Raw genomic sequence first — 18,167 nt, 5'->3', positions numbered from 1 at the left:
CCAACACCAGGCTTGATCTCATGACCCTGAGATCATGACCTGAGCCAAAATCAAGAGATAGATGCTTAACCAACTGAGCTATTCAGGCACCCCTCCTTTGACTTTTTGGCAATAGTCATCATAGCAATATGAGGAGCTATCTCATTGTGGTTTTGATTTGAATTTCCCTAGTGATTTGTAATGCTAATCATCTTTTCATATACCTATTGGCCATTTGTATGTCTTCTTTTTTTTTTTTTAAGATTTTATTTATTTATTTGACAGAGAGAGAGATAGTGAGAGCAGGAACACAAGCAGGGGGAGTGGGAGAGGGAGAAGCAGGCTTCCTGCTGAGCAGGGAGCCCGATGTGGGACTCGATCCCAGGACCCTGGGATCATGACCTAAGCTGAAGGCAGACGCTTAACAACTGAGCCACCCAGGCACCCCATTTGTATGTCTTCTTTGGAAAACTGTAGAATCATGTACTTTGAACATTTTTTCATTGGATTATTTATTTTTGTTATTGAGTTGAATGATTTCCTTCTATACTTAAGTATTAACCCCTTATCCAAACCAGATATGGTTTGCAAATATTTTCTTCCATTCTATTGGTTGCCTTTTCATTTCATCGTTTCCTTTGTTGTACAGAAACTTTTTAGTTAGATGTAGTTGCATTTGTTTATTTTTGCTTTTGTTGCCTATGCTTTTGGTGTTAAATTCATGAAATCATTTCCAAGAAGACTGTCAAGTTTTCCTGCGTATTTTCTTCTAGGAGTTTTATAATTTCAGGTCTTATACTTGAATCTTTAATCCATTTGGACTTTATTTTTGCGTATGGTATAATAGCCTAATTTTATTCTGTGGCATGTGGCTATCCACTTTTCCCAACACCATTTGGTGAAGATTGTCCTTTTTCCATTGTGTACTCTTGGCACCCTTGTTGAAGGTCAGTTGACTGTATATGCATGGGCTCTTTATTCTGTTCCATTGGCTTGTATATCTGTCCTTATGCCACTACCATACTGTTTTGGTGACTATAGCTTTGTAATATGTTTTAAAATCAGGGAGTGTAGAGGTATACAGCTTTATTCTTAATTTTCCAGATGACTTTGGCTATTAGGGGTCATTTGTGGTTCCTATGATTTTTGGATTGTTTTTTCTTTTTCTGTGAAAAAATGTCATTGGAATTTGGCAAAAAAACTGCATTGAATCTGTAGATCATTATACTCTGCAGATTGAATCAAATGCACATTTCAATAATGTTAATTCTCCCAATCCATGAATTTGGATGTCTTTCCATTCATTTGTTTTCCTTAATTTCTTTCAGTAACGTTTTATAGTGTTCAGTAGACAAATCTTTCACCTCCTTGGTTAAATTTATTCCTAAGTGTTTTATTCTTTTTGATTATTTTAGATTAGGATTGTTTTCTCAATGTCCTTTTCAGATTGCCCACTGATAGTATACAGAGACAAATAATTTTTGTATGTTGATTTTGTATCCCATAACTTTGCTGAATTTTTAAATTAGTTCTAACAGTTTGTGTGTGTGTGTGTGTGACTTTTATGTATACAATCATATCATCTGAGAAAGATAATCTTACTTATTCTTTTCCAATGTGGATGTCTTTTACATTATTTTCTTGCCTAATTATTCTGGCTGGGACTTTCAGTACTATGTTGAGTAGAAGTGGAGAGAATGGACATCTTTCCTTGTTCCTGATCTTAGAAAAAAAAACTTCCGGTTTTTCATCATTGAGTATGTTACCTGTGGACTTGTCTTATATGGCCTTTATTATGTTGAGGTAGGTTGTTTCTACACCTGATTTATTGAGAGTTTTTAACATGAAAAAAAATCTACTTTTGTTAAATGCCTTTCCTGCATTTATTGAAATGATCATATGATTTTTATCCTTTATTCTGTTAGTATGTTGTATCATATTAATTTATTTGCATATGTTGAACCATCCTGTCATCCCAGGGATAAGTCCCACTTGATTGTGGTGTTGTATGACCCTTTCAGTGTGCTGTTACATTCAGTTTGCTAGTATTTTGTTGAGGATTTTTGTATCTATGTTTACCAAGATACTGGCCTGCAATTTTCTTTCATTGCAGAGTCCTTGTCTGGTTCTGATATCAAGGTAATGCTTGTAAAATGAGTTTGGAAGTGTTCCCTCCTCTTCCATTTTTAGCAAGAGTTTGAGAAGCATCAGTGCTAATTCTTCTATAAATGTTTGGTAGATTCACCTGGGAAGCCATCTGGTCCTGGGATTTCTGTGTTGGGAGAATTTTGATTACTGATTCAATCTCCTTACTCATTATTAGTCTGTTCAAATTTTATATCTTCATGATTCAGCCTTGGTAGATAGTATGTTTCTAGGAATTCATCCATTTCTTCGAGATTATCCAATTTGTTGGTGTATAATTGTTCTTAGTAGTCTCTTTTGACTCTGTATTTCTGTGGTATCAGGCATAATGTCTCCTCTTTCATATCTCATTTTATACTTTTGAGTTTTCTTTTTTCTTAGTAAGTCTAGTAGAAGGTTTGTCAATTTTATCCTTAAAAAAAAAAAAACTTCTACTTTTATTGTTCCTTTCTATTGTTTTTCTACTCTTTATTTATTTCTGCCCTGGTCTTTGTTACTTCCAAGGGGATCCCTCTTGGTACTGGGTCCAGCCTATGGGCACGCTCACAGTGGTAGTGACACTAGTGTCTGATGCACAGGTGTCTTTTCTGCAGTGTTGTTAATGTTGTATGAGGCACAGGCACTTGCAGAGCAGTGGCAGGATGGGGTCCCCGGTATGGACACATGTTGAGCAACACCACCCCTGAGGTCTGAGAAGCAGGCCAGACCCCTGGGCCTATGGCTCCAGGGACTGAAGAGTGGCACTCATGGGGTGACCATGGAGCCAGCCTCTGGAGTTCAGGTGCATGTGGAGTGGCTATAATTCTAGGGTACAGAGGTTGCATTGGGTTGGAAGGAAGTGGGTAGCCCTGGTCCCAGGGCAGTGCAAAGTGCTTCTTGGGGGGAAGAGCGGCAGTAGCAGCTCCCTCTCCAGGGGTCTGCAGCAACATTTCTATTGGTTAGCTCAGTGGCAAAAGCTGCCAGTGTCTTCTCTGAAGCAGGCTGTTGCAGTCCATGTCAATAAACACTATAGAGTCCTCCACTAAGAGCTGTGGGGAATCCACAACTGTGGTGGAGGCTGTTGAGGTCCTCAGTGGCAAAGGCTGCCAGGTTCCTCCATAGAACAGGCCACTGAGGACCACAGTGGTGCCCACTACATGGCTGCTCCTGATAGCCCTTGCTTTTATTTGCTCCTAGCGCTCTCCAGACATCTCAGCTATGCTATGACAACAGCGATCCTTTCTGGTTATTCTCCACTTTTTGCTCCACTGTGTTGCTGCAGGTTCTTAATTAAACTCTTGAGCCCTCCCAGGCCTATTTTGTTCTTGGATATCTAATTATTGTTTTTTGTGGGAGGACAATAACTGTAGCTCCTATTCTACCATTTTGCTCTCACCACCTAAATAAATTTTCTAAGAAAGTACGATCTTTAGTATGTTTGAAATTTACCCAATGCACAGAACGGAGTGGAGTCTTAGAGAACCACCTCTAGTGTAAAACAAATTGCCTGTAATATAACAAACACATTTGTAAATATAAAACACATATAAGAAACCATGTATGTTTTGCTATTAATTAAATCCCCAACTTCTAAATCTTTATTATCTTATTTGGAAAGAAGATATATATGTACAAAAAAGAATTACAGCACACTGCAAGATGGTATAAAATGAAGTGCTAATTTGGATATAATTAGACAATAAATGATATAACATGCACAACAAATACTGTTGAATTAAATTAAATTTGAATCACCAGTGAAGACTATGTAATAGAGATTGATTTGTACTTCAAATAGCTGAATGGTTTTGTGTATAAAAAGGCAGGACTGAGGTTAAGAAAAAGATGAAAAAGGGAAGGCTTTCCAAAAGAGCTGGAAAAAATAAAGTAAAAAAAATCATGGCTTACGGTGGAAAGATCAGTAGCCTGTGTGAGGAAAACATGAAATCATTCAAGCAGAAAGGAAGCTTACTAATCAAAAAGAGTATTCAGAATATTTGTGGAGACCATATAAAGAGTATATATTTGAAATATAAATAACACCTTGTTAACCATCACCCATAATTAATTTTGTGACTTTAAAATTTCATTTTTTGTCAGAACAATACTGGTTAAATTTAATAGTTTTTTCTAAAGGTCTTTGGAGTAGATCTTTTTTTCCTCTAATTGTACATTGACATGCAAGATTGAAATTCCATGGTATAAAAAGACTCAATATTTATAGAATATGATTTGTGAAGGATTTAGAAAATATCAGTTTATTGCATAAGAAATTTAAAATAAATTGAAACACTAACTTTTGGCCATGAATTTTTAAGCTTGTAAAATCCTCAGGGGTGCCTGCGTGGCTCAGTCAGTTACACATCCGACTCTTGGTTTCAGCTCAGGTCATGATCTTAGGGTTGTGAGATCAAGCCCTACATCAGGCTCTGCACTCAGTGCAGAGTCTGCTTGGGATTCTCTCTTTTCCTCTCCCTCCCCTTCTGCCCCTCACCCTGCTCACATATGCACTCTCTCATATAAATAAATAAATAAATAAATAAATAAATAAATAAATAAATAAATAAATAAATAAATAAAATCTTAAAAAAATAAACTTGTAAAATTTTCAGATCTGTATTATCAGTGATGCTGTTAAGGATTTCTTGTAAAGTAATCATGTTTGTATAGCATCACTTGATCACATTTTGGTTACAACTAAAGTCACATTAATATTCACCCTATGTCCATGTCTGCTGAAGCATTTAGAGTACACAAAAGCTAGCCTTTAAAAGATCCGGAGGCCCAATCACTTTGGCAAAATGACAGGCCAAGAACCAAGAATTGTACTCCCTTTTATCTACTGTCCCTGATGCCATGTAGCGTTGGAACAGCTGAATCACTTGAATAGACTGCATCTTTTTTCACTCTGAATCTCATTATGCGTCCTATCACAATACACCTTTTCAGTAGATACTTGTTTATTAATCTAGTGCCAAGGGATTTTTATTATCAAATCCCTTGACTTTTACAGGCTTGCTTTTACTTAAATACAAAATATTTCCCTCTGACTTTACATATAGTTTTCCTCTGACTTTATATGTAGTTTTCCTCAGACTATAGTGTAAGAAAGTCTTTGGATGTAGAAAAACAAGCAAACAAAAAAACTCAGTAAGTTAGAATCCAAAAGATCTGATTTCTTACTTTTCTGATATTCTTTGACTTTAAGAGTCAGTGGATTTACTGCCACCATCCCAGGTCTAGAGTATAGACTCTACCCTGAGCAGTTTTTAAAGTGCAAGATTTGAAGAAACCTGGTTTAAGAATGAACCTTACAAGGTTGGGTTTGTTTGGCAGTCCCTAAGACAGTAGGTTTCAAGGTAAGGGAAAGGGGCCCTTTCAATAGCTCAGGAAACATTTTCTATTGCCAGTTATATTCAAAACACCTTAACATTTAAACCCAAAATGTATCTACCTTTGTGTTCAGGACATGAGTTGACATTTTTTTTTTTTTTTATTTAAAACTTCCTAGGAGGAGCCAATAAGGAAATGACTTCACAAAGTAATGTTAATATAACGATTTGTCTTGTACATTTTATGAGATAGCTAAAGACAACATAATTCATCAAAATGTTCTCTCCATTTACTTAAAGAACATTAACTTCTGTGTTAGCATTTAAATATATTTAATACATATGTATAATGTATATTTATATTATATATAATATATTTATGTATTTTTAAAAATATTTTTACTTTTATAGCCTTAGAAATATTGTAAAATAATCCACTACAATCCTCTCTTTACTGGGATTTCATTCCTACTTTTAAAAATTACTGTTCACATTTTAGAAAATAATGATGGCATTTCTATTTAATTTCCAAATATATGACCTACAGTGACATTAACCTTTTAATGGTAAAGAAATGTTAGAATTAAAAAACAAAGCAATTTTTCTTAAACACAAATTGCTTTCTTTTCCTAGAGAAGGAGATTTGCTGCTTTTTTGTTTTTGTTAAATTTATAAACACTAATACAGCATTTTCTTTGTAAAACAACTTTGGAAATACATATAAATTAACTAAAAGAATATCAAACAATTCCTAAGACTGATACAGGACTTCAAACTGTGTTGTAAGTTATTTATAGAAAGCTGTTGAGTTTAATCATGCAGGAGTGGAATTTAGTGGTTAAAAATCAGTAGGCAGGGAAAATTAAAACTAATACAACATAATGGTATTGAAGTATTTTTCAAAAGCCTTAAAATCTTAAAGGATATGAATTTCAAAATTCTGAATTATTTAGTTATGCCATATGAATTATAAGGCCAAATCCCCATTAATTTAAGAGATAAAAATCTAATTAATACAATCTTCAATAAGGTTAAATTTTATTTTCTTTTTCACAGTTCCTTTACACTGATTTTCTTTTTCACAGTTCCTTTACACTGATTAACATAATTATTTTGGATATAAACCCTTTTAAATGTACCATAATGTATGACTTTAATTTTTCATTTATTCTCCATTATTTGTTGAGCACTTCCTAGATTTAGGCACTATGAATGGTAAAATAGTAATGTACTCATTCGGCCTTGAAGCAGTGGAGATCAGATATTTATTAAATAACCTCAAGTTAAGATGGAAAATTGTACTGTGAAATGGATCTAGGTAAACTACTATACAAATTAGAGAAAGAAGAGATTGCCTTTAAGTGGGAATCAGGAAAGTTTTGTGAAAGTGGTGACGTCTAAGGTGAACACTGAAGGAGAGACAAAAGCAATTGGGGATGAAGATCATTTCAGAGGGGACAAGAGAACTGCATAAACAGAGGCACAAGAAAGGAGAGAGACAAATACACAGGGAGCAACAAAGCAATTTACTTTGGATTGAGAATGAGATGCATAAAATGCACATCAGTGTAAGATATGATTGGGAAAGGTGGCTGGAATTTGATTATAGAAAGGATGGCTAGATATTCTGAAACAGAACAGTTTCAAGACTGAATAGGGTACTATAATTAATTATGCCAGGACAACAGGTATAAACCTGGACTAGCTCAGGCACAACTAGCATGATCATGCTATGTATGGGAGATCTTTAATCCCAAGCCAATATATTTGGATTTAATTATTAGGCATGGGGACTAAAGGAGTATTCAGCATATATAGGGTACTTTAAAATGGAAATTGTACCTAGTGGGAAAACCAGTTAAGGCATGGAGAATAATTAGGAGTCTATGGAACGTAAACTCTTTATGAATATACTTCTTATTCCACAGATTTTTTTTTTTTTTGGCTTAAATGCGTAACAGTGAAGACAGGTTGGCCAAGTGTTCAAAAAGGTAGAAATATGTGACTGAAATAATTTCTATCCAACACACATTTAAAGCACAATAACAGCTATCCAGGATACCACCTCATTTTTGTTGTCAGATGCTGTTTTCAGATGAAGTAATTTCCTGATATTTTGGTTTTAACATTTCTTGCCTTATGTTATTTTTCAAAATTAAGTACATATCAAATTGATGAAGAAATTTATCACCATTTAACGCATTTATTTTGAAGGTTGGTTTTAAAAGATGTAATTAACATCAGTGCTCCAGCCTGCTTTGTTTCTATAATGACATGATTGTATTTAATTGATATATGTATGTCCTTCAAAATTCTAAGGCAGTGAAGCTATTGGATATTACATTTAATCGTCTGTTGATCTATATTTGTCTTTTGTAAAATATCCTAGGGCTCTGTGCAAGAGAATGACATAGATTTGTAGATATCTCAAAGCAAAAGAAATTTGATTCCTTTTGAGGTTAGATTTGCTGCTCACCTCATTAAGAGACTGAGTGGCTAATTCTCATGAGGAGGAATTTGATCTATGATTAAAAGAGTTCATGATAAAACCTTAGTAGTACAATGTAACTTAAAACCACAATAAATCTCCTCCTATATTTAAAACTAAGTATGGATATTATATAAAACTATTAATGCATGGAAGAAGAAATATAAACTACCTAAACAATAATGAACTATATCTTTTACCAAAGAGGATCATTTTGCCATTTTATAAATTCTGAAAATTTAATGCAATTATTGGCTTTTTCCAAAAGAATATAGTAATATTATTTTAGAAATATAGAAATAAAGTAATTTCTTTACAGTAATAAAGAAATTCTGAAAGGCTAAATAACTATAAATTATATATAAGCAAAAATATATCAAAAGCCAATCTTACAATCTCTTGTTCATTTGTGCAGGAATGTACAAAAATATTTTGTATTTTTGGCCAGCCAAACAAAAGTGATGAGAGTGGACTTCCTTGTCCTGGTCCTGATCTTAGGAGAAAAGCTCTCAGTTTTTCATCACTGAGTTTGATGTTAGCATGAGTTTTTCATATATAACTCTTATTATGTTCCCTCTACACCTACTTTGTTGAGGATTTTTATCATGAATGGATGCCGGTACTTTGTCAAATGCATTTTCTGCAGCTATTGAAATGATCATATGGTTTTTATCCTTTCTCTTGTTGATGTGATGTATCACTTTGATTGATTTGCAAATATTGAACCATGCTTGCAACCCAGGAATAAATCCCATTTGATCATGATGAATGACTTTTTTTTTTATGTATTGTTGGATTTGGTTTGCTAACATTTTGTTGAGGATTTTTTACATCAATGTTCATCAGAGATATTGGCCTGTACTTCTGGGGGTTTTTTTGTAATGTCTTTATCTGGTTTTGGTATTGGGGTAATGCTGGCCTCACAGAATGAATGTAGAAGCTTTCCTTCCTCTTCTATTTTTTAAAATAGTCTGATAAGAATAGGTATTAATTCTTCTTTAGATGTTTCATAGAATTCACCTGTGAAGCCATATGGTCCTGGACTTTTGTGTTCAGAGATTTTGATTACTGTTTCAATTTTATTGCTGGTAACCGGTCTGTTCAAATTCTCTATTTCTTCCTGATTCAGTTTTGAAAGGCTATATGTTTCTAGGAATTTATCCATTTCTTCTATGTTGTCCGGTATTTCGGCATATAATTTTTCATAATATTCTCTTACAATCCTTTGTATTTCTGTGGTGTCTGTTGTGATCTCTCCTCTTTCATTTCTGATTCTGTTTATTTGAGTCCTTTCTTTCTCTCTCTCTCTCCCTTTTGATGAATCTGGCTACAGGTTAATCAATTTCATTGATCTTTTCAAAGAACCAGCTCCTGGATTTATTGATCTTTTCTATTTTTTTTTTTAGTATCTATTTTATTTATTTCTGCTCTAATCTTTATTATTTCCTACCTTCTGTTGGTTTTAGGTTTTGTTTGTTCTTTTTCTAGCTCCTTTAGGTGTTTTGTTTGGTTGAGGGTTTTTTTGTTTTTTTAGGTTTTTTTGTTTTTGTTTTTGTTTTTTTTTTTTGCTTCTTGAGGTAGGCCTCGATTGCTATAAGCTTCCCTCTTAGAATAAATATTGCTGCATCCCAAAGATTTTGGACCATTTTGTTTTCACGTTCATTTGTCTCCATGTATTTCTTAATTTCCTCTTGGATTTCTTGGCCCATTCATTGTTTAGTAGCATGTTATTTAACCTCCCTGTATTTGTGGTCTTTCCAGATTTTTTCTTGCAGTTGATTTCTAGTTTCATAGTTTTGTGGTCAGAAACTATGCATAGGGCGCCTGGGTGGCTCAGATGGTTAAGCGTCTGCCTTCGGCTCAGGTCATGATCTTAGCATCCTGGGATCGAGTCCTGCATCGGGCTCCCTGCTCCTTGGGAGCCTGCTTCTCCCTCTGCCTCTCTCTCTCTCTCTCTCTGTCTCTCATGAATAAATAAATAAAATCTTAAAAAAAAAAAAAGAAACTATGCATAGTATGACTTCAATTTTTTGAATTTGTTGAGACTTGTTTTGTGGCCTAATATGTGATCTATTCAGGAGCATGTTCCATGTGCACTTGAAAAGAATATATGTTCTGCTGTTTTAGGATGGAATGTTCTGAATATATCTGTTAGATCCATCTGGTCTAATGTGTCATTTAAAGCCACTGTTTCCTTGTTGATTTTCTGTTTGGATAATCTATCTATTGATAAGGGTGTTGAAGTCTCCTACTATATTGTATTACTATCAATTACTTCCTTTATGTTTGTTTTTAGTTGCTTTATGTATTGAGGTGTTTCCATGTTGAGTACATAAATATTTACAATTGTTATATCTGCTTGTTGTGTTGCTCCCTTATGATTAGGTTTGTCTCTTGTTACAGTCTTTGTTTTACAGTCTGTTTTGCCAGATGTATTGCTACCCAGGCTTTCTTTTCACTTCCATTTGCATGATAAATTGGTTTTCCCTCCCTTCACTTTCAATCTGCATCTGTCTTTAGGTCTGAAATGAGTCTCTTGTATGCACCATATAGATGGATCTTGTTTGTTTTTTATTTATTCATTTAAGAGAGAGAGGAAGAGCATGAGCAGGGGGGAGGGTCAAATGGAGAGGGAGAAGCAGTTTCCCCGCTGAGCAGGGAGCCCTATGCAGGGCTTGATCCCAGGACCACGGATCATGACCTGAGCTGAAGGCAGATGCTTAACCAACTGAGCCACCCAGGCACCCCGGGATCTTGTTTTGTTTTCTTTTTTTTTATCCATTCTGTCACCCTATGTTTTTTGATTGAAGTGTCTAACCCATTTCTATTCAAAGTAACTAATGATAGGTATATATACTTATTGCCATTTTGTTACTTGTTTTATGGTTACTTGTTTTATGGTTACTTGTTTTTGTAGTTATTCTCTGTCCCTTTCTTGTCTTGCTCTTTTCTCTCATGGTTTGCTGGCTTTCTTTAATGATATACTTGGATTCCTTTCTATTTTTTGCATACCCATTACAGGTGTTTGATTTGTTACCATTAGGTTTATAACATCTTATTCATCTAGCGGTCTATATTAAGTTGATGGTCACTTAAGTTTAACCCCCTTTGTTCTCAGAATTCCAACATTTATTTTTTAATACTGTTTTTATTGAAAAAATTACATGTGTCATGATAAAAAATGCACAATGCATGAAAATGAAAGGGCATAGAGTGAAAAACCTCTTTCTGAAGCTCATTCTCCAAAGACTACCACTGGGCACAGATTTTTTTTTTTAAATTCCAGAAATATTTTGTGCTTATAAATATAAAAATATGCTTTTCTATAAACTCAGTTAGGAACATATAACATGTAAACAGCCTTTATGTTTGACTGAATTTATTTTGGTAATCTTTAATATCCGTGCAAATAAATACATTTGTCTTAATCCTGAGGTAGTTTAAATAGCACCAGATTATCTGTTTTAGAAGGTTTGAGAGGGATATGCTATGACATATTTGAGCCTGATGTCTTTTAGTGATATAGCACTTTAATGAATTTATTTTTTCCATACAATTGTTCTATTTAGGATTTCTCTCTTCTGGGGTCAAATTTGGTTATTTGTATTTTCCTATAATGAGTTAATCTTTGTAAAAATTTCACATATATTTAGTAATATTTCAATCAATTTTATCCTTTTGGTAATCTTATTCTCATTTTTAATTGTGTATGTGTGATTTCTTCCTTTGTTTCTTGTGATAGATGGTATTTTATCTATTTCCTCCAATAAAAAGCTATTCATGATATATGTATCAGTGTAAGCAGATAAGTATACAATTTCTGCTTTCAGCTTCTTTTTTGTAGTTTTTTTCTCCAATGATTTGAATAGAATATGTACTATATTTTTATTCATTCTTGATTCTAAATTTTATAGGTTAATGCCATGAATTTTCCTTTGAACACTTCTACTTGGCGATACCCCACAGAGTCTGAATTGTAATTTTTAAAAACATACTTCACATATTATAATATTCTGTACTTACCATTATAAATTATTTTTGTAACATTGTGTTTTGAAGATTTATTCATCTTGATATGTAAATAGTTCTAGTCACACATTTTTACTGCTTTATCATATTCCATTATATGATTATACAATTTTACATTCACATTTTGAAAGACACTTAAGTTGCTTCCAATATGCCAGATTTTTCAACAAGCTGCTGTAAGCATTCCTGTACACATTTCCTTGTAAATATGTTCCAGAGTTTCTCTAAAGCAAGAATTCTCATGTTTGAGTGCACAAAGAATCATTTGTGGATATTTGACAAAATGCTAATGTCTGTGCTCCCCTTAAATAAAATAAATACAAGCCTCCTCATGGGCACAGGCATTGGTATTTTTGAAAAGCATCCAAATGATTCTAATGTGCAACTAAGTTTGAGAACTATTGATTTTCAGAATACATGTAAAATTAGAATTTAGGGATGATATTTAGTTATTGTTTTAATTGAAAGTTTTTATGCTATGTTGTAATATATTTTTGGATGTTTACCCCTTACACTTCCAATTTGTCTGCTTTTAATCGATTGTTTTTCTCATATAAAATTTATCTTCAATTTCTCTGGTCCTTCCTTACTCAAATAAGACAGCTATATTTATTAAAATGCTATTTAATTTGTGCATAAAACTTGAGGAGAATCCACATGGAGCATTGCCAGTAACATCTGAGAATCCTTTTGCAGTTTAACGTAATTCTACAAATAACTCATTTCAGCAGTGTGGACAGTTGGTATGAGCCATTTTGGTTGTTTCCAGCTTTTCCTCTATTTCATGATTTCCTGGAACTATTGTGGCTTTCCTGAGCTTTGGATTTATAGTCCTCCAATAGTTTTATTAGCTTTCAATTTCCTACTTTAATCCTTTCCTCTTCGAAACACTTGGAGAGGTTTTCATTTTTCTGACCAAGTCATAATGACTACAGACTACAATGTATTTATTGACAAAACCTCCAGATATTACTTCAGTAAAAGTATTTATTTTGTTCATCTTTAAATTCTTCGTATACAGATGAAGTTTCTGATGTTACATGTATAAACTGTAATACTATATGATCATATTCCGTATGTTTAGAAAATATTTGAATGAGGATAAGAATTACTGCAATTTTTTAAAAAGATTTTATTTATTGATTTGAGAGAGAGAGAGAGCACGAGAGCAGGGTGAGGAGCAGAGGGAGAAGCAGACTCCCTGCTGAGCAGGGAGCCCAATGCAGGGCTCCATCCCAGGACCCTGGGATCATGACCTGAGCTGAGCTGAAGGCAGACACTTAACCGACTGAGCCACCCAGGCGCCCCAGAATTACTGCAATTTAAATTTCGCCATAACATAACGTAGTTGCTTACTGTGATTCTAGAAAGCACAAACCTGTCTAGGATTGAGACTGTCCATTAGTTCCCATTTTGTACACATAATGGAGTAATTGATTTTGAGTTTCAGATATAAATGACTAAGAAATAAGGTTTTAGGGGCACCTGCATGGCTCAGTCGGTTAAGCGTCTGCCTTCAGCTCAGGTCATGATCTCAGGGTTCTGGGATCAAGCCCCACATTGGGCTCTCTGCTCGGCAGGGAGTCTGCTTCTCCCTCTCCCTCTGCCTGCCTCTCTGCCTATTCGTGCTCTCACTCTCTGTCAAATAAATAAATAAAAATCTTTTTTAAAAATAAGGTTTCAAATTGACAAAATAATCATATTTACACCAACAAAAATACATATATTTGAGTACTTAAAAAAAAAACCTATGGTTTACTGGAATACTTAAATCCTAGAAACTAGTGATGTGGTCACTAGTTTCATGAAGATGGAATTTGTATTGTTTTTTATTCTCCTGAATATTTATTAGCTAAGAAGAGGATAGAGAAATAATATCTTTTGTTTGTTCGTGATCCATTCCTTGTTCCTCAAATCCTCATAATCCTCATCTCTTATGCCCAGGTAACCAGTCATCTTTGAATAAGATTAAATCAGTCTGGATGAGAATGTATGGCGGTTTCTTTCCAGCTAAATTTTAAGAGCTATGGTCCCTTTACTATTAAGTAGAAAATTATTGAAAGAATAGTTTTTTATAAACCTGTATGTTAACTAACTAGAATTTAAATAAAATTCTGAATAAAAAATAAAAATAAAAAAAGAAAGAATAGTTTTAAGGTGTTTATCATATCATTTTTAAAAAATTCTATTTAAAGCTACTTGCACTCTTAATTCATAATAAATTTGTGTAAGAAAGAAAACTGTATAGGAGAAAGATAACTTGAAAACAGCATCTTAAGAGAATTTAGCAGGAAATGTTGCTTCACTAAAGAAATTGTTAACCAGCTTATATAGGGAATTTTTCCTCTATAGTTTTTTCACAAAATAATAGAGATATTTATCAAGTGGTTCTGATAAATGAATATTACTTAAGGCACTGTATTATAGTTTATCAGTTTAGGAAAAGGGTATACATTGTGAGAGATATTTTGCAATAATATACTGTTTACTGTAAAAAAGAAAGATTCAATCTCTTCAGTAGGTATTATTCAATGACAGTTTCTTTTTGAATAGTAGATATGTGGTATTTGCAACATTCTCAACTTTTTTCCTTTACATATATGCATAAATAATTTTGTTTCCTATGGTTAAATTATTGGAAAGCCACATAATCTCCACATTTCTCTCTCATCTCATTAACTTACATTTGAAGAGTTAGTAAGGCAATTCTACTTCTATGGAAAATCACACACATACCAATTTTGTCCAAAAAGATTTAAAATTATGAATGGAGAGCTGGTAAGGCTCTTCCTTTAGGCCAACTTGGTGCATAATATACCCAGGGTTGGAGAAACAAGCTTAATGAAAACTGAAATAATGGGAAAAGTTTATGTAAAATAAATAGGGACTTAATTCCCCACTCTACACAACTTTAGCTGAGGATGCTCCCAATGAATCTAGCACTGGAGTTGGGTTGTTGTAACACTGGACAAAAGGTGCATACATGGGAACAACCACCACAGAGTTTCTTCCTCTTTCACCTTACCCAGAAATCCTGCAAATTTTGACATTGGACACTGATCTACAATGTAGTGAAAGAACACTGAGATGAAGAATAAGGGTTGAATGTATTATGGGTGGGGATTTGGAGAACTGGGGAGCCATGACACCACTGGCTTTTGCTGTGAATGAAATGAAGAAATACAAGACGGAAGAAAATCCCAAGTGGAAAAGGAAAACCCCAAAAGTGAAAAAAATAGTTCCTATGGCCATATGGAAAGGGGTAAATCTCAAATACAATTTAGAATAGACTCTTGTACTTCCTGTTTGTGTAAAATTGAAATATACTGCAGTCATTAGGCTGTCAGTAAGCTATAATGGTGTTAGGAAATTTAATGCAATACATGCACTCAATTGAAAACAGAAGTGTCATTTTGACTTTAATTGATGAATATTAAAGATATATTCATCTGTAATGGAAGATTAGTGTAAACTTAGTTTTTAAGTTGATGTACAAATTCAACCTCTGTCAAATTGGACCAGGGTACCTAATTCTCTTCTTCTGAAGAATTAAATATCAGTTTCTGAAGTGGTTGGAAGAAAGGCAGCAATGATGTTTTTCACTCCTGGACCTGAGAGAGAGTTATTTTGATCCTACATTTTATTAACTGAAATACGTATTCTCTTTAATATTGTTTTCTTTGAAAATATATTTCCATTGTCTCTATCAACTACGAAGTCCTTTCATGTAAGAGCCAAATAGCAAGGTGGTACTTTTCTGTTATACATTCACTTGTTCAATAAACATTTATTGGGTATTATTTACAAGGAACTTATCAAGGTTCTAGAGATGCAAAGAAAAATAACATTCGGTCATATATGTAGGTGGGTTGGACGGTGGTGGGGGAAAGTGGGTTGATGAGAGATGAATACATGCTTTCAATATAATATGGTAAATGCAATGACAAAAATAGTGATTGGTTTCTGAAAGCATCAGTGAAGAGCACCTAACCTAGTTTTGAGGAGTGTGAGGTGAGTCAGGAGAGTTTTCATAAGTGTAATTTGATTCTTAACAGAAGAATGAATAAGCGAACTGAAAAGGGGTATCCTAGGCAAAAGAAGAACTTAAGTGAAGGCAATAAAAAACTGCCACAGTGTGTTTGTAAGGGAACTGTACGGCTGTTCAGTGCTTCTAGTAGACAAATATTAAGAAGGAGAAAACGATGATAAAGTAGGTCATAGAGTTAGGTGGGGGCTTTATCTTGCAGAGCTTCACACACAAGATTAAAGATATTGGTCTTCATTCTGTAGTCAGATAATGTTTTAAACAGGGTCATGACATGCTCAGTCTTGTATGTTAGGTAGGTCATTCTAAGAACTGTGTGGAGGAAATAAATAAAATTCTTAAAAAGGGGGGGGGCACCTGGGTGGCTTAGTCGTTAAGCGTCTGCCTTCGGCTCAGGTCATGATCCCAGGGTCCTGGGATCGAGCCCCGCGTTGGGCTCCCTGCTCGGTGGGAAGCCTGCTTCTCTCTCTCCCACTCCCCCTGCTGTGTTTCTTCTCTCACTTTGTCTCTCTCTGTCAAATAAATAAATAAAATTCTTAAAAAAAAATGTGTGAAGGACAGAACTTATGGGAAATTTTATAGCAGAGATCAGTAGGGAGGCTTCAGAGCAATTCATGAAAGAAGTAATACAATCCTAAGCTCAAGTAGAAATGATAGAGATGGAGAATCATGTGTGTGAGTCAGGAATCCCTTAGTTCCAAGTGAAAGAGAACCCAACCTAAAATGCCACAAGCCAAAGTGGAATGAGAAGCCCAGTGTAAGCACAAATTGATAAGGGGCACTAATGATATCACCATTATGCATTGTCCTGGTTCCATATCCCAGCCATGCCTTCCCCAACTTAGCTCTATTTTCAGGCATTTTTTTTCTCACTTGGTGACAAAGTGGCAACAACCACTCCAGTCTCACAGCCTCATAATTTCAAGCCTAGATGGAACAAGAGCTTTTTTTGTACATCTAATTTCACTAAAATCTTCAGATTTTCTTTGGTTATATCAGCAAAAATCACATGTGCAATCCCAAACAAATCACAGCACCTAATTATGTACAATGGATAAAGGAGAGTGAAGGAGGACCCAAATTTTCTAGCACAAAAAAAAAGATTTATAAAGGATACCAGACAAGCAGTATATAGGAATGAAGAGTTCAGTTCTATTACCCTTGAGTAAGAGATCTCAATGAACATCCTAGGAAATTTTGGGTATAGCTAATAAGATGGACTAAGATCCTTTCTTCTAAACAAACAAAAATGTTGTTGTTACTATTTTTTTCCTGGCAAAAAAAAATGTATTAATAAATGGAGATTTAAAATTGAAAATAAGAGTCTGAATCTTAGAGATCTGGATTAGAGCTATAAATCTGAATATTATCAAAATACATATGATAATTAGACTTGTACATAATCACCCAAGAAGAGTATATAGAATGAGAAGCATGGTGTTGAAGACAAAATACTGGTTTATAATAATTTTACATCACTATATTCTTGATTCTCCTCCTGCCCTATTTACTTATTTCCTATAGTATCCCTCCATATTCCATGCAAAAGGTGCACTGATTAGGTGCAAAAGATTAAAAATATTGCATAAGTTTAGACAATTTGTAAATGCAACTTCCAGAATTCAAACACAAGCGACCTGAAGTTACAAGCTTTTGTTATACCCAGTCTAAATACCACCTGTCCAAATACCTTTGTCACATGGCAAAACTATTGATTCAACACTTTGTTCTCAAACCACTAAAAACACTAACAGCAAGACATTGATCTTTCTACTTAAAACATCTTTTCTGGTTACACAATCAATCACATCAGTAATTCAATATATTTTGTTGGTCTCCAAATCCTTGATATAGTTCCCATTTTTTGTTCTGTTCTTGCCCAGGTCAATATTTATAGGAATACTGAGACTTAAATTATTAAATTATTAGAGGAGGGAAATAGTCTCAGTTTATCTTACTTGTCACAAGTCATTAAGACACAGAATCACCAATTCAAGTTCTTAAGTAGAAAGTTGGGCATATATTAACATAACGGTCACACTGCTTGCAGAATTTTTAATTACTTAATTCAACATTTTCTTCAATAAAATGAAAGTGAGTCAGTGGCTTCACCTCTCTGAACATTAATAGAGGCTGCTAGTGGTACTCAAGCAGACATAACTATTCATTC

Source organism: Mirounga angustirostris, unplaced genomic scaffold (genome assembly GCF_029215605.1).
Source record: "Mirounga angustirostris isolate CCGP_5_RB_7025 unplaced genomic scaffold, mMirAng1.0.hap1 SCAF_3, whole genome shotgun sequence".
In the NCBI taxonomy this organism is placed as follows: Eukaryota; Metazoa; Chordata; class Mammalia; order Carnivora; family Phocidae; genus Mirounga; species Mirounga angustirostris.
The sequence above is the reverse complement of the archived record's forward strand: the minus strand, read 5'-3'. Positions refer to the sequence as shown.